This window comes from Vitis vinifera, chromosome 18, assembly GCF_030704535.1.
Source record: "Vitis vinifera cultivar Pinot Noir 40024 chromosome 18, ASM3070453v1".
NCBI lineage: Eukaryota > Viridiplantae > Streptophyta > Magnoliopsida > Vitales > Vitaceae > Vitis > Vitis vinifera.
The window spans coordinates 25,824,036-25,830,039 of NC_081822.1; positions in this window are offsets into that span (position 1 = coordinate 25,824,036).

Sequence of the window (6,004 nt, forward strand, 5' to 3'; positions counted from 1 at the left end):
TTAGGATGTGGGTGTATGAAAACAAAGGATGGTATTAGGCCTAAGAATACTTTGTATTTTTCTTTTTGATCATAGTAGAATATATGCAACAATAAAGTGAATGTAGCTCTTATATTGAGAGTGAATTACTATAAATCTTGTGTATGTTTTGTCTATTTTCCCATTTTCTATGTTATTGCTTTTGTAAATAAGGATTTTATTTTAACAAGTGGTATCAAAGCATGGTATGAGTAAGAGCAATAGCCAAAGAAGATAGATATGAGCCTAGAATCGACAAGTTTGATGGTACAAATTTTGCATTTCAAAGAATGTAAATAGAAGATTACCTTTATGGTAAAAAACTACATTTGTCTCTTCTCATACATAAATCATAATCAATGTTAGAAGCTGATTGGAGTCTCCTTGATAGACAAGTGATGAGAGTCATTAGATTAACATTGTCAAAGAACATTGCACATAATGTGGAAAAGGAGAAAACCATAAAGGGACTAATGGAGGTCCTATCTAACATGTATGGGAAGTCTTCTACAAATAAAAAAGTACATCTCATGAAAAAAATTATTGAATTTGAAGATGAGAGGAAGTGTTCTAATGGTAGAGCATCTAAATGAATTTAACATGATTGTCAATCAATTGTCCTATGTTGAAACCAATTTTGATGAAGTTTGTGCCTTAATTTTTTTAGCCTCACTACCAAATAGTTGGGAACCCTTGAGAGCAATAGTTAGTAATTCTATAAGGAACTCAAAATTAAAGTTTAATGATGTTAGAGATTGAATTCTTATTGAGAAAGTTTGCAGGAAATATTTTAGTGAAACACCAACATCAAACTTTACCCTAAATGTTGGGACCAAGGGTAGGAGTTATGAAAGAAATTTTAACTAGGTCATGGTAGATCGAATTCAAAGAATGAAAGAGGCAAATCTAGATCTTGGCAAAAAAAAAAAAAAAAGGGAATTTTGGAATTGTGGCAAGCCTAGTCATTTAAAGAAGAATTGCAAAGCATGAAGAATGATGCAAATAAAAACAATATTGCCAATGTTGTGATTGAGGAGGTACAAGATGCATTATTCTTATTTGTTTATAGTAAGGATTGAAATGTCTTTCAAATATCAGAAGGGTCTAACATGAAAACCAGTGTGGATATCTCATTCATTCGGATTTTCAAAATTTTCCTCATTTTTTTACCGATTTATTGGTGATATATTGATGATCTATTGGTGATATACTGACGTTTTCAATGTTATCGATGATTTTATTTTTAGTGCCACATCAATACCTTTTTTAATTTGGGATTAATCTAATTTTATATTATTATTATCTGTTGGGCTAGGAGAAGCCCAAGTAGCCCAAAAAGCCCAACCAACCTATATTATTTTCCATGGCTGTAAGGGACCATTATTCTTTAAATAGAGCTTTTTTGTTTCTCACATTATGATGTGGGATAACTTTTTACTTGCACTTTTAACAAAACATCAAATAATCAACCATAAGAGCAAGGCATGAACCAATGTCCTCAAGTTTGCCATCTATTATAGTTGCCATTGAACTGCAACTTTATTTGTGTTAAGTATGTATATGAAATTACATTTATATCTTTTATAAATTATAATTGTAAATTATATTTTATAATCTATATTATAAATTAATTAAAATAAAGTTATTATAAATAAGTTACTTTAAATTATCTTATTATATATTTTATATACTAATTAAATATAAGACAAATATAATTTATAAATAAAATTATCAATATTTTTAAATAAAAAACTTATTTAAATATTAATGTTTTGTGAGTTTTGATCAATTTTTGCCTCAATGATATTTTATGTCAAAAGATCTATCGATATTTCTTGATATACTTGTAAAATTAAGTTACTGATATATCCGTGAAAATCTATATTTTCATCCTTGGTTGATGGTACTGTGGACTCTTGGGTGTTAGACTCAGGAGCCTCTTTTCACATCATTGCACACTACAAAATTATGGAAAATTATATTGCTGGAAACTATGGAAGGTGTATTTTGTTGATGGAGAACCTTTAAACATTGTTGGTGTTGGTGACGTTAGATTAAAGATGTCAAAGAGGTTTGTATGGAAAATCCAAAGGTTAATACATGTACCAAAGTTAATGGATAATTTGATTTTAGTAGGATAACTTGATGATGAGGGTCATAATGTGACATTTACTGGTGGTGTATGGAAAGTCACTAAGAGAGCTATGGTTGTTGCTCGAGGAAATATATCTGGAACACTGTATATGACTTCTAGTTGTTACTGTTTTGTTAATATCAATTTAGATTTATGACACTATAAGCTTGGGCACATGAGTAAGAGGGAATGAAAGTTCTTTTGTCAAAGGGAAAATTACTGGGGTTGAAATCTGTTGAGCATAGCTTGTATGAAGGTTGCATCTTTGGCAAGCAGAAGAAGGTTAGTTTTTCTAAAGTTAAAAGAGAACTAAAAGCAGAAAAATTGGAGTTGATTCACACCAATGTGTGGGGACCTCTTGTTCCATTCCTTGGAGGCTCTAATTACTATGTGACATTCATTGATGACTTGAGCAAAAAGTGGTGGGTTTATTTCTTGAAGTATAAATCTAATGTTTTTTATGCCTTGAAAAAGTGGAGAGCCATGGTTGAGAACGAATCAAATTTAAATGTGAAATGCTTATAGTCCAATAATGGAGGAGGATATTGATTAAGAACTCAAGCAATATTGTGCTGATAATGGGATCAAGATAAGAAAAACTATTCTTGGAAAACCTCAACAAAATGGTGTGGCAAAAAGAATGAACAAGACTTTAAATGAACATGCTAAGAGCATGAGATTGCATATAAGGCTTCTAAAGATGTTTTGGGCTAAAGTAATTAGCACTACAACCTCTTTGATCAATAGGGGGATCCTTAACACTATTGAATTGCAAAATCCTAGAGGAGGTTTAGAGCGATAAAGAGGTAAACCTTTTCTTCTTGAAAGTGTTTGATTGTGTTTCTTATATTCATATTGACTATATTGTTAGAAGAAAACTTGACCTAAAATCTAAGAAGTGTTTTTTTTATTGGCTATGATGATGCAGAGTTTGGTTATTGCTTCTATGATGACCAAAATAGCAAGATTATTAAGAGTGTGGATGTTATTTTCAATGAAAAAGTAATGTACAAGGATAGGTTGAGCACGAAAGATAAAAGAGCATATCTTGAAGTTAAAAAGTTAGAAATAATTCAATTGAAAGATTTCCTAATGAATAAGTTGCAAGATCAAGAAAATGTAACTTTAGAGATAAACCCACTTACTCTTGTGTTTGAACTCATGAGATCTTCTAAGAATACTAGACAACTGCAGAGATATTTTCCTTCATTATACTACATTTTATTTGCTAATCGAGATAAACCAAAAAGTTATGAGGAAGCAATGTAGGTTGATGAATAAGTTGAGTGAGAGCTAGCAACAAAAGATGAAATGGATGTCTTGTTATCTAATTAGACATGGCAGTTGACTGAGCTACCAAAAGGTAAGAAGGCATTGAATGATAACAAATGGGTTTATCGGGTGAAAGAACATAATGGAAGTAAGCGGTATAAATAAAGACTAGTTGTAAAGGGGTTTCAACAAAAGGAAGACATTGACTATACTTAAATTTTCTCCCTAGTGATAAAATTGACCACAATCAAATTGATGCTTGGACTAGCGGCAAAAAAAGACTTGCATCTACAACAGTTAGATATAAAAACAATAGTTTTTCATGATGAATCGGATGAGGAGATTTAAATGCAACAACCATAGGGTTTTGAAGTACAAGGCAAGGAAATAAAGTTTTGGGCCAAAATGGGCTTTTTCAAAAACTTAACATTAAAAGTGGGTTTCTTCCAAAACTAATGTTCAAAATAGCCCCTATCAATCCACATAAGCATAAAACCCAGTTTTTATTACTATTTTTGTTACTTTCCCAGCTTCCCATCCTGTGTTCTATTCTTTGTGTAATTTTTTTCTTCAAAACCCTAGCCCCACCAATGGGCCACTATGAGAGAGACATTGTTGGAGCTACAAATCATCAAGGTTGAGGTTGGTCCCAATCTTCTTTTTGGCTTGTTTTATGTAAAGTTTATAGCACTTTCCCAATTTTTCCCCATATCGGAATCTCGATTTTCAGAAAATTTTTTTCCCATTGCTTTTGGTTTTCTCTTTTATTTACGTCATTCACGGCTATTTTAGCATAAATGGTTTGTTATCATCCAAAGATTGAAGCCCTTTAAGATGCAAACGTTTGTTGAAGTTTCTAGGGAAAATGAAAATTTCTGGGGAAAAAGAACAGATTCGTGATTCTAATATCTGGCATTTATTCTAGTTTGTTTTTTTTGGTCCCTTTTCTATTGGGACTTTGGGAGATTGAATTTTATATCATTCCTTAAAGTTGTTTTTCAACGCATCCTAACTCAAGACATACATGTGAACTTGGTGTCTCACACAAGGCCTATAGTTGTATATTGTGATGATTAATGTCTTAAGGGCTGGTTTTAGTTTCAACCTTGTTAGCTTAAGCATCATATAGGGTAACTGGCATGGAAAAACAGGGCTCGATTTTGTAGCATATGGTTCTAGATCTGGATCTGCAACGCACTTAAATGGTCCAACCTTGATTTCTCCGATGAATTAGTTCACTTTTTTTTTCTTTCCTTTTTTGGTTGGTAATAAAATGCTTTTAGGTCTTAATTGGTTTTTAGCTTGAAGGTGCTCATTATAGTGCCCGATAGCTTGAAGCTATAGTTGAGTCGTCGAGTAGCAAAAGAAAGGGTTTGTTTGAGGGTTTTAGGTCTTTCAGGTAAATTATTATTAAATTAACACTAATTATAATATAATTTATGTCATCTACATCAAAGACTTATTATTACTTATTAAAAAAATAAAAATAACTATATAATTGTAACATCTTTTACTATCCTAAACTCGCTTTTGGATTTTTGAGAGGCTTAATGTTAAGTTTTTAACTTTTGTGAATTTGATAATATCATTACTAAATTTATAAAATATTTATATATTTGGATATTTAAATGAATATAATAATTAAAATTTGAAGGTATAGTAGAGTCATTTATATATATATATCATATTTAAATACTTTACCTTTAAATAAACTTTATAAAATATATTGTTATTTATTTTTATTTTCATATTTTCAATTGCTAATTTACCTAATATCTTGTTTTAAAAAAAATAATATTATTTAATTTTATGAGAAGTCAACACAATACATGAATAATATTTAAAAATTAAAATATTAATCATATTTATTTTGACACATTAATATATATATAGACCATATGTAATTTGATTGGTCGTGTTTTTCAATATGTATCGAATTAGTTCGGTAGTTGGATTGAGATTGCAATGAAAATTTGGAGACATGATGGGCCCTAGACATAGTAAGAAGAGTAAGAAATTTTTTTTTGTCATTCATCACTTCTTGCTCATTGGATCTCTTCATGTATGGGTTTGTGAGAAACTAACCAATAAATGTTTCCCAACTTTATCACTTCTATAAGATAAAAGGGGCAGATCCTTCGTAGAAGGATACCTGAGGTTTGCTTTACCACTAGCTAAAATAAATGCCTGGATGTTGGAGGAAATAGCCATAATAATAATAATAATAATAATAATAATGGGTAAATATTAGTGCTAGGAAATTTCATAAAAAAAAAAAAATTATTTTCTTCCTCATTTTTAAACAAACAACTTTTTTCTAATGAGTAAGCAGACTAGAATCAAAGATGAATGATATTCCCATTGACTATTTAGACATATACCATGTACCATGCCCAGAACCCCCACATACAAAAAAACATAGTTTTCAATATTGGGAATTTTTTCCCTCTGTTCTCAGAGAAGGAAGAAGCTTTTAAGTTTATTCCATGTTATATGCATCGATGCCACTCTATAAAAGCTATTGTCCAACCTACTTGTAACTTGTAACTTATAATGTTACACCATTCTCAATGTATGATG